Genomic DNA, 10793 nt, shown 5'->3' on the forward strand with positions numbered 1-10793 from the left:
TAGTTTCTCAATCAAGGACGAGTAATTTCTGAGCTATGAGGGTTCTTGTGGCGAGGATTCACTCCTTCAAGAAACTGTTTCTTTGCTGTCGTTTTAAAAGTGTCACCACAATTGTCCAATGCCAACAGCCCTTAGATTATTTCAGATGCTTCCGGCATGAAAGCTTTGTGGTAAGCTTAGAGTATGTGTTAGGCCCCGTACACACGACAGAGGAACTCGACGTGCTTGGCACGTCGAGTTCCTCGTCGAGTTTTGGGATGAAGCCGCCGAGGAGCTCGGCGGGCCGGCTTCTCCCATAGAAGAACGAGGACAACGAGAAAATAGAGAACATGTTCTCTATTTTCTCGTCGAGTTCCTCGGCGGCTCCATCGAGCCAAAAGTGTACACACGACAGAGATTCTCGGCAGAATCCGGGTTTTGACCGAGTTTCTCGGCGAATTCTGCCGAGAAACTCTGTCGTGTGTACGAGGCCTAACAGTGATCTTTTCTGGCACAGGCCACACGGACTTTAAGCTGGACATTCATGCTGCCCCTTCAATGGTCGCCAAGACATTTCTCAGTGTCAAAGATCTGCACATCTATAACATAGCTGTGTTCTTTACATGGAAGATGGTCATACAACGAAGCTAGAAGTGAAAATCTTTAGTTACTTAAAGTGTAAGAACCCCCCCCCCCCGCTCCCTATTGTTTTCAGCCAAGGAAGCTGCCATCTTTGCCTCTTTTTAGTCTACAACTGCCATGATGCTGCACATGTGATCAGTTATGACACCAGCCATTGGATGGTTGGACAGTTTGGTTAGGAGCAGAGCTGGGCGATTTTGGCCTCAAAAAATCAACGATTTAAAAAAACAAAAAAAACAAAACTTGATCCACGATACTAATCTAGTTTTTTTTCTGATGGACACAGCGCCTGTCCTAAGGGGCTGCGGGCAGGAGTTTTTAGGTGAGGCTTCGGCCTAGTCTGCCGCGATCCTGGGAAAAGGCCGCGGACTAGGCCCGAAGCCGCGGCCTCGCCTTAAAAAATCCTGCTCGCAGCTCACCACGACCCTGGGCAAAGGCCGCGGCTTCGGTCTAGTGGCCTTTCCCAGGATCACTGCGGGTAGGATTTTTTAGGCGAGGCCACGGCTTCAGCCTAGTCCGCAGAGCGCCGGTCCTATGGAAAAAAAAAATAAAAAAAAATCTAAAAGATCGATTTGGTCAAAATCTGAATCGATTTGACCTCCCAACTCGATTCAAATCGATTTTTTTCCCAGCCCTAGTTGAGAGCACATTCAATGGGAGTGTTAAATTTCCATCACGTGCCAGAAATTAAACTGTTTGGAATGGGTTTACTTCCGCCTTAAAGCATGACATTGATCTCTCTTACACAACATCGATTTGAACATAATACAGTGGAACCTCAGATTGCCAGTAACGCGGTTAACGAGCATTTCGCAATACGAGCGCTGTATTCTGAAAAATCCTAACTCGGTTTGCGAGTGTTGTATTGCAAACCGAGCAAGATACAGGCCAAAACGGTGTGCAGTAGCGCGTTTGGCCTGAGGTGGGGGGGCGCCAGGGAGCCAAGTGGAGCCGATTGGAAATGCTCAGAAAGACGCAACCCCGAGCCATTGCGAGGTCAGCCGAGCTGTACTTGGGCCTTTCCGGCTGTTGCCAAGGCTCTCCAGCGCCCACCACCTCTGGCCGCATGCGGTATTGCAAGCTATTGAAGTCAATGCAGAACAAATTATTTTCGTTTCCATTGACTTCAATGGGGAAACTCACTTTAATATGTGAGTACTTTGGATTACAAGCATTTTGCTGGAGCGGATTATGCTCGTAATCCGAGGTTCCACTGTATTACATTACCAATTACAAACCACGTGAACAATTGAGCTTTATCCAGCTGCTCGACAGGAGAGTAAAAGCTTTTTCTTTGGGATAATGTCTCACAAGAATTCAACAGAGCTGTGAGAAGATGTAGGGACACTCGCCTGCTTTTTAGGGATTTTAGGTGTTGCTCCGTCACTGTGACTGTAAAGATTGTATGTCGCTGGTCAGAGGTCAATACCTTGCCCATGCAGCCGAGTGACACATCCAAGCAGAGGAGATTCACCTCTCCTTTAGGTCCTCCATAGTTTTCTTGATCAGGTGACTTCTCGCCAGTGACACAGTGGGACATTGGTCATAGTCTATATAGTCAAACAGTTATTTAAAAAAAAAAATTAAACTGCCAGAGTTAAAAAAATCTGATAGGTGCTCCAGTCCTTCATTAGGCCCCTTTCACACATGCGGACCGTTCAGGTCCACCTGTCAGTTTTAGCCTGACCTGAACGGATGCTCTATGCAGGTCTATGGAGCGACAGGTGTCATTGGCGACATGTCCATTTTCATCCGATCCCCCATAGAGGAGAGCGGAGCTCTGACATGTCCATGCCTGCACAGTGTGAAGAGACCGGACCTGTCATTCGCTGGATCAGCATTTGTGCATGAAGTCAAATACTCATGAATACTGCACATATACATACACACACACACACACACAAAAACACATCAGTTTTAAATAGTATACACCTAAAGAAATATAGGATTAATTAAAGGGAGTTGTAAAGGAAACATTTTTTTTTTTGCTGAAATTACTGTTTACAGGGTATAGAGACATAATAGTTAACTGATTCCTTTTAAAAATGATTAAAAATAGATAAAAAATCAATCATATAAATGTACCTACAGTTTCAGTTTCGTTTTTGCATGTTGTTTCCTGCTTGTGTGATGTACAGAGACACAGAGCCAATACAGGGCAGTGATGGTTTGTAAAACGAAACTGTATTGGTGTTGAGGTGTTTTAGACACACAGTAATCACACCTCCTTGATTAGTGACCACAGAGAGAAAGCTCCCATCACTTTTTTCATCAGGAAACAGACTGTTCAGAACAGAGAAGGATTACAGCAACATCAGAGCAAAAACTAACAATGAGGACATGAAACCAGGACTGCAGTAAGGTAAAGGAAGCTATTTAGATAAAAAAAAAAAAAAAATCCTTTAGTGACCCTTTAAGGCTGCTCTCACACTGCTCCTCACAAAAACAAGGTGAAAACGCATGTGTTTTTGTTGCGTTTCCGGTGCATTTTTCACTTGGGAAAAAAAGGACTCAAAGAAACGTGACAAAAATGCTGGTGTGTTATTGATGAGTTGTCCATTCATTTAATGGCACAGTGCATTTTTGGCGCTTTTTGTTTTTTATCGCATCAATTATGCACCATGTAGGACTTTTCAAAATGCAACTGACCTTCAACTGACTGGTGTGAGGAGTTCTATAGGACTTAATGGTAATGCATTTTTCTTCCGCTTTTGGTAATGCAGGGTACACATGAGAAGTGGGGAGAACGATGTACTATTGGACCATTAGTTCAGAAGCTCCGACCGGATGCCGAACGTTTTTTTTTTTTTTAAACCCCAAAAAAACTAATAGTGTATAGCAGGCTTTAAGCCCCATACACACGATCAGAAAATCATACAAAAACAATACCACTTTCAAAGCAATTGTACGATAATCTGATCATTGGTACACAGCTGTCACCCAAAATTTTCCAAAGGGGCAAACACGAAAATGCTTCTCGTACGATACCAGATCATGCGATTTTTGTTTAATCAGTACAGTTTTCATCCAAAAATACAATACAAATACATCACTTCCAAATTTGTATTCTATCGTATGAGAATTTTTGTACTTTTGCATCCAGAAAAAAAAAAAAAAAACGATAATTTGAGCGATAATCTCATGTCTACCAGGCTTTAGGGTCCTTTCACACCAGCGGACCGTTCGTCCATTCATTACAAGTCCGTTAATGGACTTGTAATGAATCCCTGTGGGAACGCGTCCGTTAGCGGATGGAGCATCCGCTAGCGTCAGTCGGGATCCGCTTTTCCGAACGGAAGAAACCCTATTTTTCTTCCGTTCGGCGGAACGGACCGGATGCAGACGGACAGACGGTCCGTCTGCATCCGGTCCCCCATAGGGGACAGCGGAGCAGAGACAGGGTGGTCCCTGCACTGTGTGCGGGGACCGCCCTATCCGCCGACAGCTCAGCGGGGATCCCCGCTGAGCTTTGGCGGACACACGGAGCGGACCCAGAAACGGTCCGCTCCGTGTGAAAGAGCCCTTAGGCACAGAAGAAAAACTGATGAGTGTGAAAGGGTCCTAAAAATGACAACTTCCACATAAATATTTACAAGAATACTGTAAACACCTAGACTGTGTTTAGTTTGGAAGTATCTTAGCACAACCATTGTTGGTACATTCTTATTGTAATTACAAAGCAATTTCCAAAACAAAAGAAAGCTAGGGTTACCTAAATAAAAACATTAAACCAATTTACATTCAACTCAGTTTATAGAGGTTTAACAAAAGTTTCACTGGACACAAAACTGAACACTTATCTGTCTCCTCGGATCATTTCGGATGAAAGCTGTATGCTAAGGATCAGATTAGAAACAGAAAAGTGACGGTAGTCTATCAAGTCTGTCCATTTTTATATTTGTTTTTTGTTTTTTTTGGGGGGGGGGGGGGGTTTTATCAATAATTTTGTTATCTGACTAATTTATGTTTATCCCAAGCATGTTTAAAGCCCTTTACTGTTGACTGTCTCACTACCTATGTTGGTAGTTTATTCCATCATCGATCATTGTACGATCGCTCTGAAAGCAGTATTTTTTGTACGATTGTGCGACGGACCTTAATAATTACAGAAAATTGGACAACTATGGTACGGCTTTGGAAAAAAAAAAAAAAAAAAACACTGTTGATGCCGTTTTACTACTGGTAAGCTTGGTGGTCCCACCAGAGACATAAGCAACTATTGTATCTGCCTGCATGTGCACACCTCAGAGATTACAAGTGTGATTGTAAAGGTATTAAGATAAGAAGCCTTTTGTGTGCAGCAGCCCCTGTAATACTTACCTGCGCCCCATCTAGATGCAGGGATGTTCAATTTTTTTCTTGGCTGCCTGGGACTCCCCTCCTCATTGGCCGAGACAGCAGTATGGCGCCATTGGCTGCTGTCAAAGTCAGTCAGACAATGAGAAGATAAATATTCCTCCCATTTACACAAGATGAATCCCATGTGATAAGTTGTGTGGGACTTCTTATCTGTCAGTGGAGCTGTCACTACATACCCAAAGACTTTGGGATCTTTTCTTTATGAGGAAATTATTCTCACTCATTTCCGATTCCTTATTTGGCTACTGGCTTATGCTCTCCTGCTGATTAACCCCTGCTAGTACATGCTATTTGGCAGCTATAGCTTGCTCAGTACGACATGCCATTATCATTGTTGCAATCTAAACCTGATTGATACATTTAGTGTCTGTACTATTGTGGAAGGATTGAGACTGCTTGATTGATCACTGGCATTACAATCCCTTAACAAATTCAGCACTGCTACTACTGACTGCTGGAGTCCCCAGACTGCATGGTAAGCAAAGGCCTCAGGTCAGGCACCAGATGTACAGACAGAACCATTTACAGGAAACCAAAACAAAGTAGGACTGTATTGAGCAGGGCATTGGATAGTATAAATCTAGGGCTACTCGATTGGCACTACCAATCGAGTAGCCCCCTTACCCTCCTGTGTAATGGATAGTACACCAAATCTCACAATAAGACAATTCAGCACAGCACAGGAGCCTGTTCTCACAAGATTTCAAATACTAAACATTTCACCAGGACTTCACCATTACCCTCAGCTGCAAGTGGTCTGGAGGGTAGGGTACATTTATTTATCCACACTGAAAAGGGATAACTGCTTGTTTATGTCTAGGGGACAGGAAAGTCGTTTTACTTACCAGATAATCTGCTCCCCTGGTAGACAGCGCTCCCCCATGCTGCAGTGGCGGACTGTCCCGTGGCATCCTCGTGTCCAATGCAGGGCTAAGGACCTTGCACCTGTCTTGAATACATCAGAGGACCTCAGACCGCCAGAGTGCAGGGGAGAAGAGGCTGCAGGACCAGTCAAGCAGCATGGAGGATCCTGTGGGAGCAGAGAATAGGGTAAACAAACTGCTGTACACCGTCCCCCAAGACATAAAGGAGCAGTTAACCCTTGGCGTGCAGGTGCAGCCCCACTGCACGGGAAGACTTTTACTGAAGTTCAGCTTTCATTTATACTACTGAGAGATTCATCTATTTGTTGGCAGTCATTTTATTAGTGGAACATTGATTTCAAAATGAGCGCAAATGGCAAGAGAGGAGGTAATATGTGCAACCAAAGCACCATGGCCACCCAGAACACCACCGCAGCCCAAGACACTATTAAGAACTATTATGAGCTATTAAGTCATGGCCACCCTAACTAAACACTCCCGAGCCCACAGCTACAGTGTATAGCTACCCATTGAGACAATTTAGAAGATGCGGCTGTACTGTTATACTCCAGGGGTTAGAGTAAAGTACCGGCATGGACTAGGATTCAAACAGATAGTGTGTGCTTAGATCATGCGCCTACACAAACTAGTGTACCATAGCAATGTTTATGTTCTGAACATTTGCATCCTCATTTAGAATCTATGCAGACTCCCAGTATTACAGACAACCCATTGCAGCAAACACTACTATTCATTCATTTTCTGCCACCAAAAACACCATATAGGTCTTGATAGTGACAGTACACACAACATCTGAGCCCCTTAGTACTCTACACACACAGCACCTATGACCCTTGCAACACCGAACACACAGCACCCGAGACCCCCAACACTGTACACACAGAACCCGAGACCCCCCATCACCGTACGCACAGCACCCGAGACCCCCCATCACCGTACGCACAGCACCCGAGACCCCCCATCACCGTACGCACAGCACCCGAGACCCCCCCCCCATCACCGTACGCACAGCACCCGAGACCCCCATCACCGTACGCACAGCACCCGAGACCCCATCACCGTACGCACAGCACCCGAGACCCCCATCACCGTACGCACAGCACCCGAGACCCCCATCACCGTACGCACAGCACCCGAGACCCCCATCACCGTACGCACAGCACCCGACCCCCCATCACCGTACGCACAGCACCCGAGACCCCCCCCATTACCGTACGCACAGCACCCGAGACCCCCCCCCATTACCGTACGCACAGCACCCGAGCCCCCCCCCATTACCGTACGCACAGCACCCGAGACCCCCCCCATTACCGTACGCACAGCACCCGAGACCCCCCCCATTACCGTACGCACAGCACCCGAGACCCCCCCATTACCGTACGCACAGCACCCGAGACCCCCCCCATTACCGTACGCACAGCACCCGAGACCCCCCCCATTACCGTACGCACAGCACCCGAGACCCCCCCCATTACCGTACGCACAGCACCCGAGACCCCCCCCATTACCGTACGCACAGCACCCGAGACCCCCCCCATTACCGTACGCACAGCACCCGAGACCCCCCCCCATTACCGTACGCACAGCACCCGAGACCCCCCCCATTACCGTACGCACAGCACCCGAGACCCCCCCCATTACCGTACGCACAGCACCCGAGACCCCCCCCATTACCGTACGCACAGCACCCGAGACCCCATCACTGTATACACAGCACCAGAGACCCCCAACACTGTACACACATCACCAGAGACCCCCAACACTGTACACACAGCACCAGAGACCCCCAACACTGTACACACATCACCAGAGACCCCCAACACTGTACACACAGCACCAGAGAACCCTATCGCTGTATACACATCAGCAGAGGACCCTATCACTGTATACACAGCACCAGAGACCCCCAACACTGTACACACAGCACCAGAGACCCCCCAACACTGTACACACAGCACCAGAGAACCCTATCGCTGTACACACATCAGCAGAGGACCCTATCACTGTATACACAGCACCAGAGACCCCCAACACTGTACACACATCACCAGAGACCCCTATATACTGTACCTACAGCACCAGAGACCCCCAGCACTGTACAAACACCAAGGGCGCCTATCACTGTATACACAGCACCAGAGACCCCGCAACACTATACACGCAGACAGTGCAGCGCTCCGAGCCCTGGACTCCCGCCATCTTACCTCATCCTAATATGGTCCCCATACACTTAGCTCCCTTACTCCGCTTCGCTCCCGCCAGCTCGACCTGTACAATTTCTCCAATATAACAAGCAACTTCCGCTTCCGGTATCAAAACATGGCGCCGTACAGTACCCTAGTTACCATGGCGACCAAACATCCTCATACGCGTTTGCCGGTGTGGGCGGGGCTCTGTTTGTCTCTCTCCCTCATACCTTCCCTGAGGTATTCGTCCTCTTTGCCCAATCAGCTAGCAAGAGTGTAGAGACAGTATACTACGGACGCCTTCATTGCCCTGAGCTGTTCCTATAAAGGGAATCTGTAATATTTTACCATTATCCTTGTCTATTAATTGTGGTGAAGGATTTCACTTTAGTTGTACTGTTTTTTTTATTTTATTTTTTTACACGTGTAGCACTACCCCTGGAGGAGCTGCTGTTTTTTTGGGGCGTTCCTTCTTGATTGACAGTCTTCCGAGAGGCTTCCGACGGTCGCATCCATCGCGTCACTAGTAGCCGAAAGAAGCCGAACATCGGTGCGGCTCTATACTGCGCCTGCGCACCGACGTTCGGCTTCTTTCGGAAAATCGTGACGCGATGGATGCGACCGTCGGAAGCCCATACCCGGAAGCGGCGGAGAAGATGCATCTCGTAAACGGTAAGTACAGCTCATATTTAGAAACAACTAGCCGATTCCCCTAGACAAAACGAGCATCCATCTAGGGGGAAAAAGTTTTATGTACGGGTGAACCCCCGCTTTAAACTGTTACGTTGTGTTGTACTGGTCCCACAGGATAATAGATAGACAGCACACGGATTTAATCTTAAAGCGGAGTTCCACCTAAAAATGGAACTTCCGCTTAATCCACTCCTTGCCCCCTTACATGCCACATTTGGCATGTAATTTTTTTTGGGGGGGGGCTTAAGGAGGAGTGGGACATCCTGTCCCACTTCCTCCTCTCGCCGAGGAGCTGGTAAGGCGAATAGCTTAATCGCCTTATTGCAGCCCCTCCCTGTAGGCGAGCGTCTGTCCAATGGGACGGCGCCGCACCGCTCGCGCATGCGCAGTGGATGCCCGGCCGTGAAGCCGAAAGCTGTCACTGCCGGGTGCCCACACTAGGAATGAAGACGGGGGCGAGGAGCGGAGCCCCGGGCCGGTGCGTCGCTGGAACCGTGGAGCAGGTAAGTGTCTTTTTATTAAAAGCCAGCAGCTACACTTTTTAAAGCTGCTGACTTTTAATAAACTTAAAGCGGTGGTTCACCCTAAGAAACAAGTTTATACCATGAAATGCAGCATACTAGCGTGAGCTACAGTATGCCTTTTTTTTTTTTTTGGCGCCGTACTCGCAATTTAATCACGTAGTGAAGTTTCAGACTCCCCGCGGGGAATGGGTGTTCCTATGCAGAGGGAAGATGATTGACGGCCGGCTATGGCGCGTCACGCTTCCCGAAAATAGGAGTAGGTCTCGGCTCTTCACGGCGCTATACGGCGCCTGCGCACAGACTAGGAGCTGACTGCGCAGGCGCCGTGAAGAGCCAAGTCCTATTTCGGCTATTTTCGGAAAGCGTAACGCGCCATAGCCAGCCGTCAATCATCTTCCCTCTGCATAGGAAGGCCCATTCCAAGCGGGGAGTCTGAAACTTCACTACGGGATTAAACTGTGAGTACGGCGCCAAAAAAATAAATAAAGGCATACTGTAGCTCACGCTAGTATGCTTGATGGCATGCTAGAAAAAAAAATTTTTTTTAGGGTGAACCCCCGCTTTAAAAACAGGCTGGAACACCCCTTTAACCAAGGGAACTTTACTTGGTAAGAAATGAAAGTAAAAGAACAAAGTAAAACAGGTAGTGGACTGCTTGCAGGGCCCTGTAAGAGTCAATAGTAATAATAAATAAATACAGGTTTGATTCTAGCATTTAAGACAGACCTATGTAAGCGCACAGCAAAGGGATTCCCTCAGAAAGATATGTCCGATACTGAAGCACTTCTTCACCAGGCCTCACCCAGCTCTCACCAACAGCAACACTGTGCGACTTAAATATAACCAAATACTTTAAATAGAAAAGTATTTATATATCAACAACTGACTCTTCCTAACAGGCAGTCTTTAACCACTTCAGGCCCAGGGCCAATTCTGACACTTTGTTTCTACATGTAAAAAATCATCTTTTTTTGCTTTTTTTTGCTAGAAAATTTACATAGAACCCCCAAACACTATATATATATTTTTTTTAGCATAGACCCTAGAGAATACAATGGCAGTCATTGCAACTTTTTATCTCGCACAGTATTTGCGCAGCAATTTTTTAAACGCGTTTTTAAAAAAAAAACAGTTTCATGCTTTAAAAAAAAAAAACAGTAATGTTAGTCCAAATTTTTTGTATAATGTGAAAGATGAAGTTACGCCGAATAAATAGATACCTAACATGTCACGCTTCAAAATTCCACACGCTCGTGGAATGACGCCAAACTTCGGTACTTAAAAATCTCCATAGGCGACGCTTAAATTTATTTTACTGGTTACATGTTTTGAGTTACAGAGGAGGTCTATGGCTAGAATTATTGCTCTCGCTCTAACGTTCGCGGCGATACCTAACGTGTGATTTGAACACCATTTTCATATGTGGGCGGGTCTTACGTATGTGTTCGCTTCTGTGTGCAAGCACACGGGGACAGGGGCACTTTAAAAATATTTTTTTTTATTATTATTGTTAATTTTACTTATTG

The 10793-nt window shown here is 46.6% G+C and overlaps 1 protein-coding gene across 3 annotated transcripts in view; it reads right to left on the bottom strand.

Moving 5' to 3' along the window:
* ZNF106 (zinc finger protein 106) overlaps positions 1-8163 on the bottom strand; it is a 93277-nt gene extending 85114 nt beyond the window's left edge. The window contains exons 1-2 of one of the 3 annotated variants that reach the window (XM_040332887.1): positions 8069-8151; positions 5826-6010 (exon numbers count right to left, since the gene is read on the bottom strand). The gene's annotated coding sequence lies outside the window, so the exon portion shown is untranslated. Of the gene's footprint in view, positions 1-5825; positions 6011-8068 lie in introns of all 3 variants that reach the window. The other 2 variants (XM_040332886.1, XM_040332888.1) reach the window with 2 other exon arrangements.
* Between the last annotated feature and the right edge of the window lie 2630 nt (positions 8164-10793).

Source organism: Rana temporaria, chromosome 13 (assembly GCF_905171775.1).
Source record: "Rana temporaria chromosome 13, aRanTem1.1, whole genome shotgun sequence".
Lineage (NCBI taxonomy): Eukaryota > Metazoa > Chordata > Amphibia > Anura > Ranidae > Rana > Rana temporaria.